The sequence below is a fragment of the Emydura macquarii genome, unplaced genomic scaffold, assembly GCF_026122565.2.
Source record: "Emydura macquarii macquarii isolate MOO-44397 ecotype Brisbane River unplaced genomic scaffold, CSIRO-AGI_Emac_v2 contig_75, whole genome shotgun sequence".
Lineage (NCBI taxonomy): Eukaryota > Metazoa > Chordata > Testudines > Chelidae > Emydura > Emydura macquarii.
In genome coordinates this window covers 13,501,486-13,528,510 of record NW_027130212.1, presented here as the reverse complement: position 1 = coordinate 13,528,510, position 27,025 = coordinate 13,501,486, and the positions used below count along the sequence as shown (strand labels likewise).

At 40.9% G+C, this 27,025-nt stretch overlaps 1 long non-coding RNA gene across 3 annotated transcripts; it reads right to left on the bottom strand.

The window, feature by feature from the left end:
* Nucleotides 1-18,464: 18,464 nt before the first annotated feature.
* On the bottom strand, nt 18,465-23,633 carry LOC137149560 (uncharacterized). 3 transcript variants are annotated; one of them, XR_010918804.1, is made up of 5 exons: nt 23,522-23,633; nt 22,657-22,804; nt 22,157-22,330; nt 19,512-19,762; nt 18,465-18,659 (listed from the first exon to the last, which is right to left on the bottom strand). It is a non-coding gene; the product is annotated as an uncharacterized lncRNA (long non-coding RNA). The 3 variants fall into 3 exon arrangements; XR_010918801.1 differs by having other exon boundaries at nt 23,489-23,552; XR_010918802.1 differs by having other exon boundaries at nt 22,224-22,330; nt 23,489-23,552.
* Between the last annotated feature and the right edge of the window lie 3,392 nt (nt 23,634-27,025).

The window sequence follows — 27,025 nt, the reverse complement described above, 5'->3', positions numbered from 1 at the left end:
TCCAGTTCCTCATACTCAGTCAGCACGATCTGCCTCCACACTTTTCCCGCCCAGCACCTACTGGCCAATCAGCATAAGCCGCCACAGGGGTTTACCCACCCAGCGTCTCCTGCCCAGTCAGTGCGAGACATGCAGGGACTTTCCCGCTCTGCGCCTCCTGCCCAATGAGCGCGAGCCCCTCAGTGGTTTTCGTACCCAGTGCTCCTGCCTAGTCAGCACAAGCCACCTCTGGGCTTTCTCACCCACTACCTCCTGCCTAGTCAGGGTGAGCCGCCTCTGGAGTTTCCCACCCAGTGCCTACTGCCCAGTCAGTATGAGCCACCTCAGTGGTTTTCCTGCCCAGTGGCTTCTGCCCAGTCAGCGTGAGGTATCTCTGTGGTTTCTTGTCCAGAAACTCCTCCCCAGTCAATGAGAGCTCCCTCTGCAGTTTTCCGTCCAGTGCCTCCTGCCAAGCTAGTGCAGGGCACCTGAGGGCTTTTCTGCCCAGCACCTCCTGCCCAGTCGGCGCCACCCACCTCTAGGCTTCTGTCGTCCAACACTCCTGTCAAGTCAGCTTGACCCACCTCTGGCCTTTTCCCATCCAGCACCTGTGCCCAGTCAGCCCAAGCTGCTTCCAGGTTTTCCCGCCCAGCACCTCTGCCCAGTCAGCTCGACCCACCTCCAGTCTTCTCCCGCCCAGCAACTACTGGCCAATCAGTGCAAGCCGCCTCAGTGGTTTTCCTACACAGTTGCTTCTGCCCTGTCAGCACAAGCTGCCTCTGCACTTTCCTGCCCAGCCCCTCCTGCTAAGCCAGTGCAGGGCACCTGAGTGCTTTCCTGCCCAGTGCCTCCTGCCTCCTGCGTGAGTCACTGCAGGGGTTTTCCTGGCCAGTGTCTCTATGGGGGCTCTGCTGCTCAGCACCTCTTACCAAGTAAGCTCAACCCACCCCCGGGCTTCTCCAACCCAGCGCCTCGTGCCAAGTGAGAGTGAGCCACTGCAAGGGTTTTCCCTCCCAGCACCTTCTGTCCAGTCACCGTCAGATACCTCAGTAGTTTTCCCACCCAGTTGCTTCTGCCCAGTCAGCGTGAGCTGCCTCTGGACTTTCCCTTCCAGCGCCTCCTGGCCAGCCAGTTCAAGCTGTCTCTGGGCTTTCCTGCCAGTTAGCATGATCCACCTGTGAGCTTTCCCACCCAGACCTCTGTCCTGTCATCATGAGCCACCACCTCTGGACTTTCCCATCCAGTGCCTCCTGCCCAGTCAGCACAAACTGCCTCCACACTTTTTCTGTCCAGCCCTCCTGCCCGGTCAGCTGTACCCACCTTCAGGCTTCCCCTGCCCAGCACCTACTGGTAAATCAGCATGAGCTGCCTGAGTGGATTTCCAACACAGCGCCTCTTGCCCAGTCAGCCTGGCCCCCTGCAGGGGTTTTCCCAGCCAGCACCTCCTTCCTAGTCCGGGTGAGCCCCCCTGCAGTTTCTCGCGCAGGGCCTCGTTCCCAGTCAGTGTGAGCCACCTCAATGGTTTGCCCATCCAGTGTTCCTGCCCTGTCAGCACGAGCTCCCTCTGAACGTTCCCGCCAGTGCAGGCGGCCTGAGGGCTTTCCCTCCCAGGGCCTCCTGACCAGTCAGTGTGGACCACCCATGGGCTTTCCCACTCAGCGCCTACTGGCCAGTCAGCGGAAGCCACCTCAGTGATTTTACCGCCCAGCACTTCTGGCCCTGTCAGCATGAGCTGCCTCTGGACTTCCCGGCCAGAGACTCCTGCCAAGCCGGTGCAGGGCACCTGAGGGATTTCCCGTCCAGTTCCTCATACCCAGTCAGCACGATCTGCCTCCATACTTCTCCCGCCCAGCACCTATTGGCCAATCAGCACAAGCCATCTCAGTGGTTTACCCACCCAGCATCTCCTGCCCAGTCAGTGTGAGACGCTGCAGGGACTTTCCCGCTCTGCGCCTCCTGCCCAATCCGCATGAGCCCTTCAGTGGTTTTCGTACCCAATGCTCCTGCCTAGTCAGCACAAGCCACCTCTGGAGTTTCCCACTCAGTGCCTGCTGCCCAGTCAGTACGAGCCACCTTAGTGGTTTTCGGGCCCAGTTGCTGCTGCCCAGTCAGCGTGAGGTATCTCTGGCTTCATGTCCAGCAGCTCCTCCCCTGTCAGTGAGAGCTGCCTCTGCACTTTCCTGCCCAGCACCTCCTGCCCAGTCCCTGCGAGCCGCTGCAGGGGCTTTCCTGCCCAAAGCCACCTGCTTGGTTTGCGCGAGCCACATGTGGGCTCTTCTGCTCAGCGCCTTTTGCCCAGTCAGCTCAACCCACCTCTGAACTTCTCCCACACAGCACTCTCTACCCCACAAAGGTGAGCCATCTGTGGACACTCCTGCCCAGCGCCTCTGCCTAGTCAACACAAACCACCTCTGGGCATCTCCCATCCAGCACCTGCTGGCCAGTCAACACGAGCCCCTCAGTGGTTTTCCTGCCCAGTGCTCCTGCCAGTCAGCACTAGCTGCCTCTGGGATTTCTCACTCAGCACCTCCTGCCTAGTCAGGGTGAGCCACCTCTGGAGTTTCTCACCCAGCGCCCACTGCTCAGTCAGTACAAGCCACCTTAGTGGTTTTCCCGCCCAGTTAGTGTGAGGTATCTCTGGGGTTTCTTGTGCAGCAGCTCCTCCCCTGTCAACGAGAGCTGCCTCTGCACTTTCCCACCGAGTGCCTCCTGCCAAGCTAGTGCAGGGGGCCAGAGGGCTTTCCTGCCCAGGACCTCCTACACAGTCAGTGTGGGCCACGTGGGCTTTCCCAGTCAGCACTTCTGCCCTGTCATCAAGAGCCACCCTCTCGAGGACACCTCTTCACCTTTGAAAAAAAGGAGCCCTATAATTCACCTAGCCTTAACATTTTTGGCAGGTTTTCACAACCATTTTCATTCCACCAAATGACATCCTTGTCTCCCATGTTCACACCATTATGGCCTGGAACAGCCTAAGAACTTTTGGAAGGGTTAGCAAAATGATTCTTTGGAATATACCACTCCTCCCACAAGCTTAACTCATTTTATATGGCAGGTGTTTGGAGGATCTTTAAGTCAGCTCCAGTTGTCTTCTGCAGAAGTGTAACTCAGCTGCCTTATACCTCAGCTGTCTATTTACTTTTATTTCATGATTCTGGATGTAATTGAAAGGACGAGGATAGAAGTGAACTCTTAAAACAAAAGCCAAGATTCTTCTAAATATAACTGTTCTTCAGCAAGTCAGATGTCCACAGTCACAAGACTTGCAGGCTCTGAATCACACTCAAATTCCTATCCGTTCAATGTAGTTGACCTCATCCATCTCCAATTGAATCATTACCTTGGTTCTTTATGCTTTTTTACAGCAATCTAATAAGATGGTAATTTCTTTCTCCTTTGAACTGCTAGGATGTTTTTAAGAAAAAGAATTTGTCATGAACAAAAAGCAGCTCTCACTTTTGTTCGAAATCTTCAACAGTCTGTAAATCAACAATGTACTTAACTACTGTGATCCTGTCAGAATATTTTGCTGTATAAATACATGAACAAAAAAGGAGTGCTTAAAATCACTGTATGAAACAGTTCCAGTTCGGATCAGACTAAAGACCCTGTTATGATGGATCACAATAGCTAAGAGAAAGAGGAAGAGCATTATTGAAGATGATTATCACTTCTATGAGGGGAAAAACAGCAAAAAATTAACTTTGAAGGTTTATCTTATTAGCTTACAAAATTTGTAACACCTTTGTATACAATACATATAAACCATATGATAGAATTGTAACACATAATAGCCTCTTTTCAGAGACATAACTTTCTTTACAAGTATTGTAGCTAGTTCTTACTAACTCTTTCTACTGCAACACTGCTCTTCTTTAAGAACTTGTTCCCTGCATGCTTTTCAGGGCAGAGTGGTGGGGGCAGAGACTGGCCCTTTAAATTTACCAGAAACAGAGAGGTGTAGCTCTAAAGTGACCATTTTGTAACAGGTTGCTGTTTTTTTGTTGTCTAGCTTTAACGTACTTATAACTTCTGTCTTTATTTATTGTTGAGGTGGTAGTATGGTCTCACAGATAAACTGTGATTCCAGTAGCATTGTAGTGGGGTAACTGAGGGGAGAATCTGGCCCTTAGTCTTATAACTTTAAAATGTTAGTCTTTTTAATACTTTTTCCCCTAACTGTAGACACAGTCCTCATGCTATTGAAATAACACTTGTAATGGAACATTCAACAGCAAATCTTTACTTCTAGACAAAATATAATAAAATAAAGAGTTAGAGGGGATAGAACTATAATGCATGAATCAGCTAAGCAATAAACTGTAAGACTAACTCTGCCTAGTCCTGCTGTCTGTTCTCAGATGTACGTTCTCTCTGGGAATTGTCAATTATTGGTGATTGAAAGTATGTGAAAACTAAATCATTTTGTGTAGATATCTTACACACAACAATTTCAGGGTTCTGCTCTTAGACCTGTGAACTAAGTTTTATTATTAAGCCCTCTCTTGCCCCAAGTTATAAATACTGGGAGAAGAGGACTAGTAATGAAAGTACTATTACAACTTATACCAAGTGTAGTAGCACAACCTATAATCAGAAATGGTAACTTGCGCCTTATAAATAGGCACATTCGTTATTGATTTGCCAGCAATGTTGTGTAACTGTGGTACTGTATCAACATAGCAAATAATCAGTTTGTAATAATCTCTTTACACAATTATTTCCAATAGATTTTTTAAATGTATTTATTTATTTATTTATCTATTTTGTCAAGATGAGTTTTGTGAAAAAAGCGACTGCAGTGCAGGATGGTATCTTTTTGCAGGGCTTCAAAGATAATGTCAGGTACCTAATGCTTTCATAGCAATGATACAGCTTCACGGTAACTTTGTTATTTCCTGAGTCATGCAAAAATTAGACTTGTTCTTAGCGGAAATACAAATGGTAGAATAGTGGCTGACATTACCAATTTACAAAAGTTGAATTTCATAAGAGGCACAAGTGAATAGAACGGTGCATGAAATTGATGTGTACAGTTTATGCTTCAGTGCCTAATTCTGATACTTTTTGTTACTGATACTAATTCTGATACTAATTTGTTAGATTAGAATTCCTGCTCTAAATAAAAATTTGTCTAGCAATCTGTGCTGCTTACTGACCTTTGTAGGAATTGAAATGTCTCAAGAACAATAATTTGGAACGTAGATAATTTACATTACTGCACATCTCTGAATCGCTTTTCAAGTTTACCCCGCCTCCTAAATATTTTATTTAATTTTAATTGTTAATTGTGACAGGCCTGATGTTTTTAGAAGTGTGGTGCATAGGGCAGACCTCATTGACTTTTTTCCTTCTGGATAATATTTATCACACAGTTTTACAGTATATGAGTAGTACATAAAATGTGCCATTATACAGAGCAGAAATCGCACAGTCATTTTTATTATAGCATTAAATTCCCTGTTCAAAGAAAGTAAAGAGAAAAGATGCTCTTAATTTCTCTAGCACAGTATCACAGCAATCAAATATGCTTACTCAGAATGCTAACTGATGTTGAGATTTATAAATATTTCTAGGTGCTCTTATATTGTGTAGCATCCTTTTATGGCTGCTATTGGTGATACATATATATATATATATATGTATCCTCTCTTGGGTGCCATCTGCACTGTATAATTAACTGTGTTTGGATCCTTGTTACAACACTGCAGCTTCTTGAGATTGTTAAGACAAAGGTTGATAGGACTGAACAATGTTTTAACTGTGTTCCTGAAATGTGGCCCTGATCCTGTAAACAGTTACACATGTGCATGGCTTTTTGCAGCTTCAGGAACACGGACATTAGCAGGGCTACATCACAGTGATTCAGAGATGTGGTTAACATTTCCCCTGCTCTCTGATCTCGGCATTAATAACCTTTTAAAGGAGAACTTCTTGTAACCGGTGCTTCAACATTGTTGATTTTGCCCGGTATGGGATCTTCTAGTGAATGGCGATGAGTGAGTTTTAAAGATTAGATAAAAATTTACTTCTTTGGTTTTCTTTGCTTTTAAAATGCCTGTCAGCTGCAAGCAAAGAGTGCTGCAGCTTGTAGAAGAGCCAGTTGGAGACTGTTATCATCTATGTTGTCCGATTCTTTAGTGGTTATTGATTATTATTGATTTCCAATTAATTCTGATTTAAAGAGCTGGGAGATTGTAAGAACAAGCATGACATTGCTTAGTGTGTGGGCATTGTATCCTTTAAATAAGACACATCCTGTCATCTGAAAAGGATCTTAAATTCATCTCAGGATCATCACTTGCTTCAGGCCAGAGATAGAATAATTACTGAATTTAGGGATGATAAGATGCTAGATCCAAGAATGTTACATGTGGGTACATGAGTTCTGGCCCATCTGTCCACTAAATCAAAATCCAGACTCTTGCATTTGGAAATTGCATGGAGTCTGCAACATTATAAATAGGCTCCACTGGTCTTATCTGAGATCTGTCTAGTTAACTTGTATCTGCTGTAATGCATTGGTTATAAAATTCATTTTAATGTTTTAGTTACTTCATACACCATGAAGATAGATACTAATTTCATTGTATGGTAACTAATGGTTTGAAAAGAATTTGAGGGAACACGACAAAATAGAAATTATTTAGACAATCTCAGCAAGAATTTGCAGTTTAATTCTGGAAATGTATTCCTTTCACCAGCACGAAATGTTTGTCAGATGCTGCTTTTTCAGCATGGCATGTTATGTCCTATCATATATTGAGCTCTGTGGCATGTCTGCTGCAGTATGCATTTTACTTCACTGGCATGCCTGAAAATGACTCAAACCGTGACACTTTTGACAATGGCCCTAAATGGTAAAGAATATGACTGTAGAAAAGCTATTAATGATTCTTGACCATATTAAATAATCCTTCTGTCCTCTCACCTCATACTTTCGATTAGTTCTTTTTAATTTAAGAAAAAGAGTTATGGGTCAAATTCATTAAAGTCAGTGGAGTGGTTAGCTCATTGCAGTCTGCATTAAGCACATATGTTTCAAGTGCGGCACAATCACATCACTGATCGCTGCCTGGTTACAAAGCCAGAGTTCAGTGTTGTTGTGGGGGAGTAGCTACATAGCTTAGTTAGTCATGCTAAGTTGGAAAAGGAATATTTTTAGGAAGAAGTTTTCGATCAGAAGAGGGATGGTTTCCCATTATCAGCCTATAGCAGTACTATTTTCTATAGTGGTTTTAACTGTATTTTTGTTTAAGCAACGTTAAAGCCGAGACAGAAGAATCCCAAGCTATCTCAGTGTGTGGTACTGTTTAGTGTGATGCCTTGAAAGTCTTTTTTTGCTGCACAGATCTGATGAAGGAATTAAAGGCAGTGGTGGAATAAAAGATTACCTTGGGAAGGGACATTTTTAGGGAAGGCAAATTCCCTTGGTGTCAGCTGTTCCACAGCAAAAAAGCAGTGTGCTGTTCTTAGCTGTGTTTTTTGGTCTTCACTGGAACCTGTACAATGACTGGTACGTTTCTAAATATAATGCTCGCTTTGTTGGCTTTGCCTCCCTAGATACAGGTTTTTGTTTCTCATGTATTATAGAGTGGTGCAAAATATTATACCATCAGGGGTATCTGATTGAATGAGGTAAAACCCCATTGTCTAAAACCCAAGAAACTTTTATCGTAGCCTGCATCTTAACGAGAGCTGAGCAGGAATTTTTCAACAAAAAGGATTTTCTTTGGAAAATGACAGTTCATTAAACAAAAACTTTTGGTGGAAAAGGGTTGGCTTTGATGAAACTTCTGGGAAGGTTTCTTAAGGCCAGGAAGGAATGTCTGGGGAAACAAAAGAGAGAGAGAGAGACCCACTCCAATAGTCAGGACACTCACCTGAGTTGCGGGAGAGCTAGGCTTAAGTCTCTGCTCTGTCTGATTTGTGGCAGGGACTTGAACCCAGGTTTTCTCCCTCCCAGGTGAGTGGCCTAACCTCTGGGATATAGGGATATAATCTGTGGTGGACCTCTGTCTCTCTTGTTAGGGCTGTTCCACGTTATGTAACTTAAATATTCATTGGGCCAGAGAGAATGACTAACTCTGTACCCCAGTAGTTAGGACACTCACCTGGGATACAGGAGATGCAGGGACATGAACCTGGGTTCCTCGCATGATTGCCCTAACCTCTCCAGGCTATTGGCCATTCTGGGGTGGGTGTCTCTAGTTTTTCAGGAAAAATTTCAGAGGATCTTGGATTCATCGTGATGAGGAACAGGAGAAAATTTCTGAAATCTCAAACAATTTCACAGGACAAACAATTTCCTGCCCAGGTCGAGACCTAAGGTGGGAGTGCCTGCCAAGAGCCAGTGGCAGGTTGCTCCGCCTGCCGCTATAACACTCTGTTTTAGTTCGATTCTCCCAGCGTCCCTTCCAAACCACAGCTGCCAGCAGCCTTGCTACTGGAAGGAGGAGAATCCTATTACAATATTTTGCAGATAATATTCACAATGTAAATAACTCATGGTATTTCCACATATGGCTCCATTAAGTGGAAGGAAGTCTCTCATCCCTGCAGCAGAGGCTGCTCCATTTTGTAGTCACAAGTCACCTGTTACTGAAGAGGGATACACACTATGTGCTCCTATGGGGACTTGTCTTCTGTTTTGTTGTTTCAATGTAAAAATAAAGGGCATCCTGACTGAACGTATGTAGTTGCCCATTGTGTAAGGAAAAACATACACTAAGGGCAATGAGGATAGACAGTTAAAATGAAGTAAAATAATTAAACCAATAAATTTAAAATGGCCACTTGCAGAAATATGAAAAGTTTGCAATTAAAGGGACACAGAAAGAATTCAGAATATAGTCTTAGATAACAGCAGTGTTTCTATGCAAATACCATAGAGATTAGTGACAAGAAGAAAAACAAATTTTCTTACACTGGTGGGACCTGTTTATAGATGTTGCCATGTGCAAATCCAAATTCAATTAGTCACACTGAAATGGGCATTATCTTCCAACTGAAACCTTGTGCATCTACTTGCAAGTCATACGGTACATATGCTTTATCCATATTGTGCTTCATCCTGTCTTGCTCCCTTTCCAATTAGAGTTGAAATAGTTGCTATATTTGTAGTTTCATAACATCATAGCAAAGAGCATCACAAAGACATCTCAACATAGTGCACTTGCAGCTCAATTTTTGTATTAAAAATATAGCTTATTTTGGGTCAATAGGAAAAAATCCAGAACTGAATGTATTATCAAAGGGAGTGGATGGTCTTACAAGTGATTAAAATCAGATTATCATTTGACTGGCATTTCAGGGAGTGTTCCTGAATATGCATCCAACAGGTTTTAAATAATCTAAGCAGAGGGAGGATTTGCAAGAGCTCTGAAATTCTGTAAATAGCATAATTTCAAGATGTAATTAATAATGGAGGCAGCTCTTTGCTCATTTCCCCGGTATTCTGCCACTTGTGAAATATGTAAAAAGAAATATGTTGAAATCTGTCTTAAGTGACCACTCAGAAGACTGACCAAAAAATGAAAAACCAACCAATCAGACAAACCAACAACCAAAAAAACCCCCAAACCCAAAAACAATTCTGACTGCCTAATGCTGGTTGCCTTCCAGCAAAGGTGGATCAGAGTTCTAAGATTCTTTGGGGAAATGTCTTCCGAAAGGATGTTGCCATTAAGGGTAGCCTCTTTTACAGTTTTCACTGTACTTATAATATGTGAAATGAACTCTTGGCCTCAGTCCAATTTCCAGTGGACGCCTGACATCACAAGAACTGCCATCACAACTGACCTCTCTATAAGCAGTGTCTATATATTACATAAATGTCTCTGAAGGAGTCCCTCAAACTTGGTTGAGACATCCAGGGGATCATGGAGAAAGCTTTCAGTGTTTTTTACCTGTGCTGTGGCTCAACAAAGCACCTCAATCAGCAGAGCTGTTAACTGTGGCACAGTTCACAAGTCATATGTTTTTGTATACACCAACTAAAGTAATGCATTTTTAATATCAGAAGTCTGATAATATATAATGCGTATAAATGTCAATAATCAAATGCAGTACAGTTATAAAATGATACAGTAGACCAGAATTAAAAGGGACACTGACAAGTAGCTTAGTCACATATGTTGACCTGCTCAAGAAACCTCAGTTCCTAAATGGCTGCTTTTAAGTAATAAATCGCTACTTAATTAATGAAAACTTATTTTAAAATTGCTTACATAGTTACCACAATGTTCTGTGCTCTGCTGCTGTGGAAGGAGGACATATGCACTAACAAATCATTGCTAGAGCTGTGTTGATACCATTTAAGTTTGCATATGAGCAAGGAAATGAATGGATCACAGCCATGTTGCTTTGTGGTCCATAGGTGCAACATCAGGGGTTTATCAAACCCAGCCCTTTAAAACCCCATCCTAAGGGAGTGGAAGTACTGGTTGTTCCAGAGAGGGGGTGTTGAGAGAGGGAGAGAGACAGGCATGTGAGTGTTGATAGCTCCAGACAAGTGGGCCTGTGGCAAGCAGTCCCTCATATACTGAAGCATTCAAGAACCAGCCTGGAGCCTGGGAAGGACCAGTGGTTGACTTCGGATGTGCCAGGATGGGAGGCAGGAGGAACACAGTACCAGGAAGGAATCACTTGAGAAGGATAAACTGTAGCTGGACTCAGTATCACCATCGCCAAGAACTGCATGGGGCCTTGAGCATTTGGGTTTGTGACTTTTCGTTGAGAATAAGTAGGGAGTTTGTTGTTCTCTGTGGGTTTGTGGAGAGCAGCAAAAGAGGGCACCAGACGGGTTTGTTTGGAGAAAGTTTATTTGCACCAAGGATGACCAGAAGCCCCCAAGACACTCTGCCAGACTGGAACTCTCCTAGGAATTCCTGAATTCTGAGATCAGACGTGTTGCTCAGCATCTATCCTTTTATATTGTGGTATCACTGGGCCCGTGGGTCCTTATGTGTGATGTAACCCTGTTTTATTGCTCCCCCTATCTTTCCCTGTTGTTTTTTTAACCATTCATCCCATCCCTTTCCTATATTTGTTAAACTATTGTTCTGTGTGTGTGTCTATTTGTTTTGTTTTTTAATACTCTGGATGTGGGGGATGGAAGAGGTGTCCTGTGGTGGAAAGGAGTTTCCGTGCTGCGTTACTTAGTGTGACTTTTCTTGGCTGGAGCCAGCCCACAGAGTGAACTCCACCTTGGCCATGGGAGAGCTATAGTTACACAGGGGGGTTGGGGAGGGGGAAATCAATGTATATTGTGATGACAGAGATAATAAACATATAATGAGACTCATGTCTTTTAAATGGGGTTCTTAATGATCCCATTGCATATACAAGTGGAAATAACCAAAAATCAGCAAAGTCTTTTCATTTTTGAGGGTTTAAATTGGCTTGTCAAACAGTGTGTGTCTAAAAATACTACATCATGATGAAAGGAGTAAATTCACCAAGTCAACTAGGTGTTTAACATAATCATACATTTGGTCCTAAATGTCTGATTGCAGATAGTTGGGGTTTAGGATATACTCCTGTGTGAAACTAGTATACCAACCTCTCTCTCCCAGGTGTTTTGATGGTGCCTTGAATGGTTAATAGTAGATTCCATTCTTCATTTTCCTTAGTTTTGGCTATATAGAAAATGTACCCCTGTTTATGTGCTAACTAGAATAAACACCCAGGTCTGCTCAGATGTATTGTCAATAAGGCCATTGGCTTATCTGTAACATAACAGATCTGTGTCTACTATGTTGCAGAGGTAAATACAAAATGAATCACTCCTGGACACCATATGGGTATCTGATATAAACTAGAGGTTATGTCATTTCACTCTCAAAGTCAGAGTAACTGAGCTTTGTGCAGTGAGGGAGGAGATTGGGAAGGTGAAATGCATTTTTTTCAAAACAGGGGAAGGGCTGGGCTGCAGCTTCAATGGCAGAATAGCAGCTGCTTTCCTCCCCTGTCAGTTGCATTGTGTTGGGGACACTAGCTTCATGCAAAGGAAATGCAGATCTCTATGTCTAGGTACCTGTGGTTTTCCTCACTGTAGTATCAAATGCTGCCAAATATTTCAAAATCAAAGTAGCTAACTGACAGAGATGACAAGTCTCTGCCATATCCCTGTGGGACCTAAGCTTAAGTATCTTTGGGGTCCATTGCATGAAATGGTGGTTTATGTATTACTGTGGGCCGAGGTTGTATGCAATCTCTCAAGGGGGGAGCGGGAGATGTGACAGATGTGAGAGCGGGGGTTTCAAAGGACTATAATGAAAATATTCCAGATAAGAATGGACTTTTGGAACAAAAAGTGGCAGAGTGCTTTTCCTGGGAAATATTTAGGGAGAGATGAATGCAAATTCCCCACCTCTGATTATGCAAACTCCCAGCCTTTTGAAGCTATGCCCTAAGTAGTGGGCCATTGTCTGGTGATCACCTGTGTGACAAAGCTCTTCCTCTACCTCGGTGGGTCCAGTGCTTCCTTCTAGCGGTAGGTCAGGGAACTGCTTCACCCTTTGGTGTTCTTTCACCCTCTAGTGGTGGGAGAGGGTAATACAGCCGCTCTAAGATGGCCACTCCCTGCTGGCTCCCAGTCCTCAAGGGACCAGAGAGGGAATACAGGTACAGTTGCCGTGAACTGACACACTAATACCAATTTTTCTTTCTTCCCAGCCTATAGAAGAAATATTTGATTAGTTTATAAGTGTTTCTTTGTGTGAGAGCAGATATGTTGCATGGATGTGTGAGGAAATTTTTAGGGAAAGTTATGTTCTTATGAATTTGAGATGAGCTGTAAAACTCATGGAAATATAGGTATGAAGTTGAACAGCTCCTATATAACAAGAAATTTTGACTTGCTGTAGTTGGGTCTGTTGGTTTAAAAAAAAGTGAACAAAAATCCAAAGCAGTATTAGGTTAAACCCCAGCTTCCTAAACATAGAATAGTTTTCTTGATTTTTGGTATTGAAGCAGTTGTGGGTTAACTATTTTTTTTTCTGATTTGAGATCTTTAACCCCATAAAAGCTAGGAGTTAAGACTCATATAGGCTTCCCCCGTATGTAATGATAGGATTTAATTTCACGTTCACTTAATAGCAGGCAGTTTTACATATTGGGTGAAAAACTGAAATAGCAATTTTACAAATATGTTCGGGAGTAGCTGTCAGTCAGTAAGGGGAAGCCTCCAGACCTCTGTGTGGTGGTAAAGATGTCAGTTGACGCTGTCAATGAGAAAGGGTGGTTGCATGGTTTTCTTGCTCCTTCTAACTTGCTGACCAAGACTGCTCCAAATTATCTCAACCAGAAGACTTGGGACCTGCTTCTTCCTACAGACAATCACAAGGATAGGAAAGATGTTTGGATTTTTAAGACTATATTTGTTCTTGTTTTTTCAATAATGAGTCAAAGTTAATAGCTGAAATATACAAACTTCATGTTCTTTTTTATAAGGAACCCATATCTCTTTTCTTTGAGTTCAGTCTATTTTATCAGGTTTTGTTATTAAAAATTTATCATTTTGGCTCATTGTATTTCATTAATCATAGACAGTTTGCAAGGATTGCTTCCACAGTTGAGGGACTAGCTAATCCAGGTAATAGTTGAACCCAATGGGATTGTTCACAGAAATATGCACCTTTTCTGTACATGCATTAAATCCTGATATCCTAACTCAGGCAACACTTGAAATAAGAGGACTGAATAATGAGCACAGTGGGTGGTGAAAATGGTTATTGCTTACCTTTCATCTCTGGTGATTTGAGTTAAAGATCTATTTCAAGTCATAAGTGGAAAATGAGTTTGTGGATTTATCTCAGTTACTAGATCACATTTACCAATGTATGATGTATAGAGGACTGGCAAGAGAAATGATGTTGCAATTTCAGCAATGAAGAGATAATGCAGTTTATTATGAAGAATTGGCCAATTACCAAGTTTGATAGTAGCAGCACCCTTCTTATGTGAAGCAGACCAAGAAGTAGATTTGTGGCAGTGAAATTTAGGAGATGTGCTGATTTGTGACACAAGGTAATTAAATGAATTTACTTCTCCACAGCATGCAATTTGGAACATTTTGTCACCTTTAGCTTAAGAAAGGCTCGGGATCAGATTTAGAGAATTTTTACAGATGAAGAATGAGAGTTAGCAGACCTACAGAGGAGGAGGAAGCTAGGACAGTATCTTCACAACGATGGTGTCACTATCTCGTCATCATTAGATGACCATAAGATGTCACCATAGTCACATCGGAGTTGTCATTTCAATAGGAGTTTTAAGCATTTATTTTTCAGAAATGTATAAATGTCAACAAAAAACCCCCACAGAAATTAAAATTCATATAGTATTTGAATTTTGCATGTTTTATGCAAAATGAGTTGAACATGAATGGTGCTGCTGTAAAATCTGTCTGAAATTCTTGTACTTATTATGAAACATAGAAAAAGATTTCTATTCTGAGTCTTAATAAAACATCAGTAGAATTTTTGAAATAAATATATTTGGATTTGCACCATTTTGTACTTAGAGGAAGAATTCCCTTATTCTGTACAGATTTTTTTTTGTAGAGGTCCCTAATTTTTGTTAGAGAACTAAGCTGCAAATATTTATAAAAGTCTGAACTTGGTAGATTGACTTCAGCTCTGAGATGGTCAGAAGATTGTCTGAAATAACTGGTAAGCACATTTTAATCCTGTTCTTTCCCATCTCATGATTGAGCCCTGAGAACCCCCTGTCTTCCTTTGTTCTTTCTGAGCATTTACTGAATTTTACATATCTGAGTAACTTGCTTTGTGAATTTTATATGATGAGAAGAACCTTGTTCACTGCATAGAGAATACTATACTGCTGTTGCCTATCTGCTCCGCACAGGATTAATCTCAGCAACAGATCTACCAAAAGTCCATGGAAGCTAAGCATAAAGTTAATAGGGGAAATATTTCTGAATTATGAAATGAGTTTGAGTAGGTTTTTACTAGAAATGGGTCAAGATGAGATGTCTGATTTTGTTTTTGGCGATACTGCAGTCATATTATATCTTGGTTTTTGTAAACATCAAACCAGTATCACCAAGACAATATTGCACCATTTATTTTTAAGCAGAGCTCTCTTTTGACTTCAGTTTGGTGGAGGACATTTCCTTTATGTATAATTGGAGATAAAGTGAAGAGTATTGTGTAATATTGGCTTAAAAGGAATAAATGGCACTGCCTTCTGAGTCATTCAGTAATACTCCCATTTCTGTCACGGGTGACTCTTCAAAGCAATATGAGGTACTCATTCTACCCCAGAAAAGATGTTTCCTCCAGACAACACTTCCGCTCCCTGCTGCCTCTGGGGGTACTGGTCTGTGGGTCAAATTCTCCTCCAGTTAACCTGGTATAAATAGAACGATTATAATGAAGTCAGTGGAGTTGCTTCAGACTGACAGCAGTGCAATTGAACAGAATTTGTCCCTCGGTCTTTAGCATGGCAGCACATAGAACTAATCACGACACCCACACAAACTGAACCAAGCACTTCAGAGAGCAACTGGTTACATTAAATATATTTTGTTCAGAGTGTGTATTTATAAATGATCATTCCCTCAGATGATGCCAAAAGAAGCAGAATAATTAATTAACTGAGCACTTACTTGCACAGACATACATTTATATCCTTAGTTTAGGGCTATCTGATTATGCAAACTTCTCACCCACAATATGACAACTGTTGTGTTTGGATAAAATTGTAAAGTCAAAATGTTAGTCTCAACAAAAGCCCTTTGGGGACTGGGCAAACATTCATCCATGATCCAGGTATCTTGAAAAAACGTGGATCTTTTTTTCTATTCAATTCATATGATGCATAAAGTGCTAAATAGGTTTCTTGGCAGATGAATATATTCGAGAGCTTTGTTATCATACAGTACATGAATCTCCTGATACATATTCTATCAGTTTTTCAATGTCAGAAGGTAACAATACTCGCAAAAGTAAATGCGAAAACTATTTTTTCCTACATAGCTGAAAAGATTCATGTTTTTTTCATGCTAATTTCATTTAAGAGTAAGGACAGTAAAGGGTCATATCTTCCAAGTATAGACACATTATATACTATATTTTAGTTATACCATCATGAAAAGACAACGTATACATTTTCTTGCATTCTCTGCTCACATTACACTCTCAGCAAGTTCAACGGAAGTGTTGCAGGGATACTTTGATAGGAGGATATGGCTCCAAGTTTATATAGAAAGGACAAGTATAGAAACGAAAATTTTAAAAGCTAGGTTAGTCTGCTCTAAGCAGTTTCAAAACCAGGTAGAGTATTTAGAGACACTTCCCCAACATAGACCAAGCGTGACCCTTCCTAGAACCATTTAGTCCCCCAGGCATTTGTCAGGATCCTTGCTTATGTACATAAGTGTTCCAGATTGCTTACATTTGTTCTTAGTGTCTGTTGTATTAGACTTCCTTTCCAGTGTGGAGTGGTTTGCCTATGAGAGGAGGAAGATGACCAGTTGGGTGGTATTTACATATTTCTGGCTTCTGAGACAAATAGATATAACTTTTTGATCAATATTATCCTGGCTACCCAGAGCAGTGTGAAAACTTATATGGAGAGGACCCCAATTTTTGGTCACAGTGACCTTACATATAGGTGATTGTCTTTTAAATTGGATTCAACAGATAGGGCTATAGAAAGAGAGAATTGTGTGTGTTAGCGAAGTATGTTTTTTAAAATGGAAGCCATACTGGATTGTGTCCATTTGTAGGTATTTTGAACAGTTTTGCAATGCTCCCAAGACACTCACCAATGACTTAGATATGGACAAACTATAGCCACTTATTATTTACTTAATGTCGTTCACTTTGCTGCTTGTGAGGTAAGACTTTACTACTGGTATAAGTAAAGTGATATACAGTGCACATGGCTGTGTGTATGTCTGTATACTTAACTATGCACACACAAGATATTTGTAGTTTATATATTAGAAAGCATTCTCTTCCTAGAAAATTACAGAAAGACTACATAATCTAATGCTACCTCATTGAGAAAAATTGCAGAGGAGGAAATCTTTTGCCATCAACCAGTTTTGGATGCTTTTTCTGGTAATAAATTAGTTTACTTTCCAAAATAGCAATGAACTAATGTGGTACAGCTAATTAAAACATGTTTTTAAAACATTGCATTTTGTATGCAATATTTTGCCTGTTTTATTATCAGGTTTTTCTACATTTGTTGTCAACTGCACATGCCTCAATCTGTACTCTTTTTGAGTCTCAAGTTGTCTGTTAAATTTATTAGCACAATTGCACTGTATGTAATCAGACTAATACAACACATCCTTGTTCTTTACCCAGTTCCAATGGGAGTCTTGCCATTGACGTCAATGGAAACACTGTCGGCCCCATGAAAATATTTTCTTTGTAAATCTGACACTAGTGATGAGAACCTCATAGTTCAGAGGGCTGGGTAAGGGACTAAAGTTTAAATACTCATAGAAAGGTTGGGCTGGAAGGGACCTTGAGCGGTCATCTAGTCCTGTCCCCTGCACTGAGGCAGGACCAAATAAACCTAGCCCATCCCTCACAGGTGTTTTGTCCAACCTGCCCTTAGAAACCTCCAATGATGGCGATTTCACAACCTTCCTTGGAAGCCTATTGCAGCGTTTAACTACCCTTCTAGTTAGAAAGCTTTTCCTAATACCTAACCTAAATTTCCCTTGCTGCGGATTAGGCCGATAACTTCTTGTCCTGCATTCAGTGGAGATGGAGAATAGGTGATCCTCTTTACATCAGCCTTTAACGTATTTGAAGACTGTTATCGCGTCCCTCCTCAGTCTTTTTTTTCCTCTGGACTAAACATGGCCAGTTTTTTTTTAACCTTTCCTTAGACGTCAGGTTTTCTAACCATTTATCATTTTTGTTCTCTCTGGACTCTCTCCAATTTGTCCACATTTTTCCTAAAGTGTGGTGCCCATAATTGGACACAGTACTCCAGCTGAGGCCTCACCAATGCTAAGTATAGAGTGGGACAATTATATCCCACGTCTTACATATGACACTCCTGTTAATACTCATGAGAACATTAGCCTTTTTAACAACTACATCATATTGACTCATATTTAATTTGTGATCCACTGTAACCTGCACATTCTTTTATACAGTCCTACCACCTAGCTAGTTATTAATTTTGAAGTTGTGCATTTTTAATTTTCCCTTCCTAAGTGTAGCACTTGGCACTTGTCTTTATTGAATTTCATCTTGTTGAACTCAGATCGATTCTCTAATTTGTCAAGGTTGTTTTGAATTCTAATCCAATCCTATAAAGTGCTTGCAACCCCTCACATCTTGGTGTCATCTGCAAATTTTATAAACATAATCTCCACTTCATTATCCAAGTCATTAATGAAAATATTACTTGACACCTGTGGGACCCCACTAGATAATTCCAGTTTGACAGCGAACTGTTGATAACTACTGTTGCAATATAGCCTTTTGACCAGTTATGCATTTATTTTATAGTAATCCATCCTGTAATAGTCATCACGATTATCCAAACCCTTCAGCCTGTGAAACTGCCAGCAAATCTCATAGTTCTAGTTTCTGATCCAGCTTGGCAGTACTGTGAAAAGAGACTCTCCCTTGTAGTATCTCTGCTTCCAGCTCCCACTGCAAAAGGAAGGGAGGGTAGTGCTGAAATAAAAATAAGTGAGGGGAAAAGTCAGCTGAACTCTGAATTGCAAAAATGATTTGATTCAACTAAAGAGATCCTATATTTTTATTTTCTACTCCTGTTCACCCATACAGACCTATTTAAAAAACACAAAAACCACATCTTTGGCATCCTCAATTATTATTATTATTTTTTTAAATTTAAAGTATATTGAAAATAATTTAAAAAAATATTCAGTTAATTTACTTCTGAGTATGGTCAATACTCAAGAGTAACACAAATTACAGAATATAATTGCTTTTGTTCTTTGCCTTGCAAAAATACATCTCTTTCTCATAATCTTGTATGCAAACCAGGTCAGATATATTTTGTAATCACTTTTTGTAATCCAAGAACACTCACTTTAAAACATATTTGAGAATCATAACCACAATAGGCAATAGGAACCATTGGGATAAAAACAAATACAGTTCTGCAATAACTTTACAATAGGACCACCTATATTTCAAACCTATGCCACTCAGAGGTTTATACCAGACAGTGACCTAGATTGCCCCCACCCACACAGAGAGTTGGATGGTGCCTAGAGGGGTAGAAAATTGTGAAGTTTCCTTCATGCCATTTTCCCAGAACCTTTCCCCCATAAGAAGGGCTTCAGGGCTGTGAATTTTTGAGGCTGTACTCCCACTCAGATATAGGGAATCTTCAGCAAAGGGAATTACCCCCACCACCATACAGAGACTGGAGTCATCTGCTGCTTTTCTGGGACCCATCCTCCTTGGCAGCAGTGCCCCAGGCAGCATCTCCTATCCACCTGCTGGATAGTTTCTGCTTTACTCAGATAGAAACAATGCAGCTCTGAACAGGATTACCTCAAGCCTGGATTTCTGCATGGCATCTGGGGACAGAGCGTGTGATGGTGCTACAGAGAGCAGTCTCTGCTAGTCCACAAACTCCCAGCTCTGCCCTCAGTGTTTATGGTGCCTCACCAGAGAGAGGCATCCTCAGGGAACTGTGGATGGGTGGCACCACCCTAACTCCTTCCACTCCCTGCAGAACATGGGAGATCTCTGCATGAAGGGCTTCCTCTGTGTGTGGATCACTCTGGGATGATATGACCCCTCTGGTAAGAGAGAAAGGAGTCTAAGTATAAGGGGTAATTGTGTGGGGACATTGGAGTAGCTAAAAAGTGGAATTAAATTCTATATAAATCAAAAAGGAAAACAGTGAAAATGTGGCATTGGAAAATTGAAACCTAGAACAACATTTTGATGAGTCAAAGCTACTTGGCCTCGTGCTGCAAACGTAACATCCTTGATATTTTTTTTTAAATTGTATTATGAGAAAAAGCCTGAGTGGGAGTGTGGGATCAACAACTGGTCAGATGCCCTTTTTGTTCAGTAAGTGGAAAGATTGTTGTTATTCTTTCTAATCTTGTCTTAAACAGATTTGTTTGCATAGTGACAGAAGCCAAGGTAACTAATCTGCTGGAGTGGAATGAATGTGGAAAAGCATTCAGTTCCACTCTCTTTCTTTGTAATACACATTCTGAGGACCAGACACACTGCCATTCTCTAATGCTTATGTTAGTCATCCATTGGTGTGTGTTTATTGTTTGTACTTCTGTGTTTGAAGGTGGCTGTAACTATAGGTAGTACCTAGTAACTCTTGGTTAGCTGTAACTTTAGTCCTGTCCCCCTGCCCCAACCTACTCCCAAAAAGAGTAGGAGGGAGTTGTGAAAATTATTGACCAAAAAATTCCCTATTGTATTTAAACTTGAATTTTTTTCACCTTTTTATTTCGAATTGTGAACCTTCTTTGAAATGTTAAGATTCAGATAATTGTTGACTAATCTAAATTGAGTGTTTGATATCAATTTATGTTCAAGTGAATAAGTATCCATATCTGAAAAATTATCATTATATATTGGCAGCCTTCTTGTCAGTCTCTCCACAGAGGCCAAGGGTTAAATAGGCATGGATACTAGACTAAACTTCCTCCCCTATCCCCCAGTGGTGCTCGGTGCAAGACAGAGTTGGATCATTGTAGTGATGTGGTGTGAAGAAGCTTGTCTGGCTACTGCCTACGCCCTTCCTATTCTGTGTCTAAAAAGATAACTTCATCCTCGCGAGCTGACAAGCCAGCACCTTTCATGAGCACTTAAATTCAATTAAAAAAAAAGTTAGTTGTTAGTTTGCCTAGAGCATGTCTAACACCTGGATGGGTATAATCTACTATCATCATAGGATTTGACTCATTAGTTCAATCTGAATCCTGCCCGCACAGTCAGAGGTTGCTTAGAGCACGAACGAGGCTCCTCCATCCCTGTCTGCCATGCTATTTGTCAGAATGGCACCTTTATGTTTTTATGACTTTTCTGTGAGGAAGGTGGTTGGATCTAATGCTCAACCCCAAACTAGAGGACCAATGAACTGCTTTTCATCTGGTCCCTGCCTTTTGACCTGTCCGGCTTGGGTGGCCCTATGAGGAGTTAAAACTCCCACCAGCATAGCTCTTAGGGTCATTGGAGCACACAAGTCTTCCCACAGCATTAAGGTGCTGTCCCAGGAGAGGGCATTGATACAACCAGTGGAAATATTTTAAACTTCAAAATTTCAATAATATTTTGAATTTTTTGAAATTTAAAAAAACCTATCACTTTGGCTGTTACTTCTCTCCTCCCCTACCCCAATTTTTGAACCAACTATAGAGCTGATTGGCATCTTTCCAATTTTGATTTTTAGAAAATGGCTTTTAAAAGAGGGGGTTGCTTCTTTTCCTGACTTGCTTTACTCATTGCATATTATTTTATTTACTTGTATTGTGGTAGTGCCTCGGAGCCCCATTAGGCTATGTGTTGTGCAAACACAGAACAAAAAGCTGGTCCCTGCCTAAAGGAATTTACAATACAAGTATAGCACAAGAAAACAATAAGTTAGTAATTGTGAATATAATAGGCTGTGGTCTCAGCACACCAGCTGCCAAAATGTTTTCATGTGACTTGTTTTGTAGGCATCACGTCAAAGGAGAGTTTTAAGGAGGAATTTGAAACAGGGACAACTCTGTGGCTTTGTGGGTGTTTATGGGATGCTCGTTCAAAGTGGGAGGGGCAGTGTGGGTGAAAGCACAGTGGTGCCTGTTCTATTTGTTCAAAAACTTTAATTTATACAGATAAATACTATTGGAACGTTGCACAGTGATCAAAACCTGGGAATATTTTAAAATAAATTCAGTAGGCCAAATTCATTGTGATGTAATTGCAGGAATGAATTTGCCCCCATATTCTTATTGGTAATAAGCGAGGCCAGAATAAACTTGCAGAAACCTGAATATAATATGTATATTTAAAACTGTATATGAAAATCTATAAAGTTCCTATAGATTTTGTTTTAAAAAAATCAGACCTTAACATGAACACTGTTTGTTAACTTACTTAGCTACTCAATTATTTTTAATTGTGCTTTCAATATGTGGACAGTACTTGGTATCTGTGACCCATAAACTGTCATAACTGACCTTGTTCTCCTTCAGAACTTGCAATGCTTTCTGTGTGGGAATGATGTTTTAAGTATGAAAGGCGCACCTGTGTGACTATTGGCTGTTGTCCAATGTTCTGAAAAGATGAACTAGTCTAGCTAATGAATTTCCAAACAAACACAGGCCTCTTCTGAGTAGAACTTGTTACCTATGCTTTCAGGAGATAAAAAAGGTTGTTAAGGGCTAGAAAACCTCTGCATGTGTTCAGATGACAGATGGGCATCTCACATACCACCTGTTCGTTAGCTCTGCAGGAGCATTCCACAGAGATCATTACATCTTTCTAGGTTGTCTAGACACAAAAACTTGGTTTGCAGGAAGGAAGGTGAAGCCAGAAGATAATTTTTCTATGTATTCTGGAATCTCACCCTCAACTGAAAAGATTTTTTCCTAAGCGTGGGAAGTCAAAATAGACATTAATTGCCATGAATGTCTATCAGTCTTGCCCTTCTAACTTATCTAAAGAAATAGTCACTCACCTGGGTCCTTACACTGATTCCCAAGCATCAGGGAAAATTGGTTCAGTAACAGGTTGGCTGCATTCTCCTGCTGATCTGCCTTGTTGGGAGGTGTTGCAGCCCTGCTGGGAGAGGCTGATTGGTTCCTGATGACTCACTGCTAACTCCTCTGGATTAAAAGGGAAGTGGGGGAATTACCATCTGAAAGGAGGGATCTAGAGTCTGGGGCTGGGCAGTCTTAAGGGAGGAACCCTAGGAAGATTCAAACTTTGGGACAAGGGTTGGGCTTGAGGTTTGTGTTAATAAAAGCCAAGGAATTGTAATCATATGTACTATTAATTGTGCTGTGGAAGAGTGTAGGCTAAAATGAATCCCCTCTAGGGTGATCTGCAGATTTTTGTCAGTGTAACACACTTCTGGGGACACCTAGAGCTGTGAGTCACTGCATTACTTCTCTGCCTCAGCAAGAGGTGAGCATTGCTGGAGATTAAACAGTGTCTCAGCTCCCTGCCGTACCAGTTTATCTTCCTCACCAGCAAACTCCTTAAGGCTCTCCCAGCCCAAACCTTGCCTATTACATAACAATTGGTGAACTCCAGTCCCTGAGCTCCTTGGAGATGTTTCTCTGAAATGCACAGCCTCTATCACTGTACATTCACAGCAGGTATTAAGTTTGCTGCTCTTTTAAATAGTCAGTACATTACATTAACTTATCTAGGGCAAACACACCCTTCCCTTCAAACAGCATTGAGTTGGTTTACAATGAAATAAAACGAATTGCCATGAATGTCAAAAGGACATAGGGTAAGTGAAACCAAGTAAAAGGAATAAAGATAAAACAATATAAATATACACTTTCAAATTGCTAAGAGCTAATTTAACAAACATCAGTCTTTGATGAAGAAACTACTTTGAACAATCTTCCTTTCCTAGTAATAGCTGGCTCTTTTAGCCAGGATCCCTATAGAGTCGTGCTCTATGGTGCTGATTTTCCTTATCTACTCAGGTGAAGGGTAATCCAAAATCTTTGTGTGTCCCTTTATATCTCAAAGACTGCCTTCGTTTCAAGGGACAAATTGATTCCCTGGAGTTCAGTCTCCTGTATCCTCTGGGAAGCTGACTTCATTTGGATTAAAGGATCCCCTGGTGTGTTCCAATGTGATGCTTCCTGCTGCAGTATTACAAGTAAGTGTTCTCTCCTTGCAACCTCTATACAAATCTCACTGCATTTGACCACACCTTGTTTGAAGTGTTGGCCTCCTTCTTTTGGGGAAAACCTGTTTATCAGCTCCCCTTGACATGCCTGTTTTAAACACCTTTTAGTCACAGGCTTTAAATCATAGTATTAGTGAGTATTCATAACTTCATATCCAGCATTGACACATACATTTCACAATATTATTGACCAGTATGGTATTAGTTTTCAGATGATATCCCACAAGACATATTTTGCAGAACTATCGTTCCAGTAGTGTATAGGATGTGAACAGAAGGGTACATAGGATCACAGTCGGGCACATGTCCTGGCTACAAATGGGATTAGATAATCAGTGAACATAATGCTGCAAGTGCCTTTATTTTTCAGGAAGCCTTCCTTTGTGGTTCACTGATGCAGTACATCTATAAGTCTAGAGTTTACAAACTCTCTTCTTTGGTGTTTGTGAATGAAAGCAATCCACATTGCTCTCACCTCTCTGTTATGATGCAGAGAAAGGTACAAAGGTTTCCACCCCTGGGCAGCCAAAGTTGTGAAGCTTTTATTGTATAACGATCAATAATAAATTACTGCAATTTTGCAGTGAGTGGCCTATCAACTGGGTAACCTCTGACACAGAGTGCATTACTAGACAAATGCTGCTCTCTGTTACACAGATCCATTGTAATTCCCATTGAAGGTGAGTAGAAGTTACATAGCTATGTAGTTGACAGAGTAGTTTGGTTCCATTGGTCACATTCCAGCCCTTGCTGCAAGATGCTTTATGCTACTCTGGGAATCCCTAGTTAATGTAGTCCATACCCTATTGGGCATCTCCCCTTGAGCACAGGCAGCATGGCTGAAGTCCTGATATGCTCTGGTAATCCCCAGTTTCTGGAATGGCCACCGAGAGCATTAAAGTGGGCACAAATTAGAGCACTCCTGAGGCAATGGATATTTCTCCTTTGTTGAATCGTGTTCACTCTCTCATCGCAGCTAGCAAGGCTGAAAGCTGCACTAGGATTCTGCCTCCAGCAGCTCCATTGTGACATTGTCATTGCTGTACCCGTTCTGTGGAGAACAAGATTTTGTGTCTCTAGGGCAGCCAACCTGGCATATGATAAAGCGACCTTAATAGGTTACTCATTAATCTCCTGCCCCAGCAAGGGAAGGGATTGTTTCAGGTATATGGTTAAATCAGCCTTCTAGGTTCTGATTCAATAACTGGCAGTGAATAATTTGTTCTCTTAGCAGTTGCAGTTATCCCCATTTATTGTATTCCTTCATTTTTAAGCATGGCGGCTCACTGATTTCTATTGTGCTATGTTCTGCTCTTCGTTGTACTGCATTGGGGAAGGCTGTATGAACTCCATTTGGAAGAGGGCTCTTCCTTTTATGAGTAAAGCATGATAGGAAGTATCTTGAGGATATAAAGACCTGTCTTACCATAAGAAATCAGTGTGGTGGAGGCTTTGTTTGAAGAAGGCCCTGTTTACTTTTTATTTACTTCAGGGTTAGTTTGGTAATCTCTTTGATTTATAGTGTATTCCTGGTTTTCCTTTTCTCATGAGTCTGGTGTGTTTGTATGAATACAGTAGAACTATATTTACATTTTCTTTCCTTGAGCCCAGTGCAGCTTGTGCCATGAGCTGTAAGGATCCTATCTGCTTTATGGCGTACACTATCTTTCACATGCACAAATCAGTGTACCAAAAGATTTTAAAACATGCCAATTTTATAATTAATATGATAAAAGGTGCATCCTATTTTCAGTTTATACATTCAATTTTAAAGAAGAAATATAGGTGAAGAATATTTTAAGTGACCAAGAAGGAATTTCAATTTTTATGCATCAACCCACAGGATTATTAAACAGGTTCGGGGATTTACCATACTAAATAGATTAGAGCTGTAAAATGAATGTTCCACCCTCTCCAGAATTCACAAGTAATCTTTTGCTGCCAGGGACTACTTTGTAGGAAGCTGATGTGCTAGAAAATAGCTCACTGAGGGAAACAAAATTTCAACAAGTTTGTGAAGAATCTAAATTCATAGAGCAAAAACAGAGGCTTAACTATTGATCCAGGTGACAAATGGCATAATTCAGCATGATGGGTGAAGCTGTCGGCACAGATTACTAGGACTGAAAAACGAATTAGCATGGCTGAATTATATTAATGCTGCTGCACCAGGAATTTTATATAATATCTACCTGCACTGTTGGTGCTAATTTCTCAGATGCCCTGAGGCCCTATATTCCTGATTGCTAGTGCAATTTGTGCTCATAATTAATGGGAGCACATACCTTAGTTACACCTCTAATTACTTGAATTGTGCCTGCAGTCAGGTAGTAAAAGATATAACTACTCCAAAAGCTGCTCAGAAAGCTGCAAGAAAAATGGAAGGTGGGAAGGAGGGATGCACAGAAAACGTCAACTTTTCAGCGAAGATGAAAAATCAAAACCAAAATATTTCAGCCAAAACTCAAGATGAAGTGTTTTGATTAGGAAGTGCCTCTATGGTTCCCCATGGGTTGTGTGCCTCTTCCGCCTATTTGTCTCCATACACCAGGATCTCTGGTTGTACTTCCATTATGTACCCCCACAATGACTCTTCAAGAGGGGAGCCCATGGAATATGATGGGACATGGAAGTCAGCCTGAAGAGCCTGGCCTAAAGAGAGAATGAGGACATATCAGGTATTTGAATTACAACTGCCATAAGGCACTGCAGTTGCACTTCTGAATTTAAATGTTTCTAAGTAAGACCAGAAATGTTTTGGTTTTCAGGTGTCTGGTTTTTGGCAAAAAGTTGAAATTTTCTATGGAAAGCAGATACTTTCTCTGAAAAACTTAGTTTAATTGAAAACTCAGTTTTCCATCCAGCCCTATACAGATTTGCATCCCTGATTCATAGCAGGTGGTGTGAGCCACTGAAAATTTGTTCCTAACTGTCATTAGCTAGTGTCAGACTTTCACTCTGTAAAGACCAAATTACTCTGTTTTTTTTCAAGAACTTTGAGTAAATGGAAATCTTATTTTTTGACATACAATGAAGATAAACAGCATCTGTTGCAGCCTTTTGGTTTATTATTACTCAGAACAATCTAAAAAAATAAAAAGTTGACACTTTTTGGTACTTTTTTTTCAAGCATCTGTATGTAATGTGTCTAGCCGTTGTCCCTCTGTATGGTCAC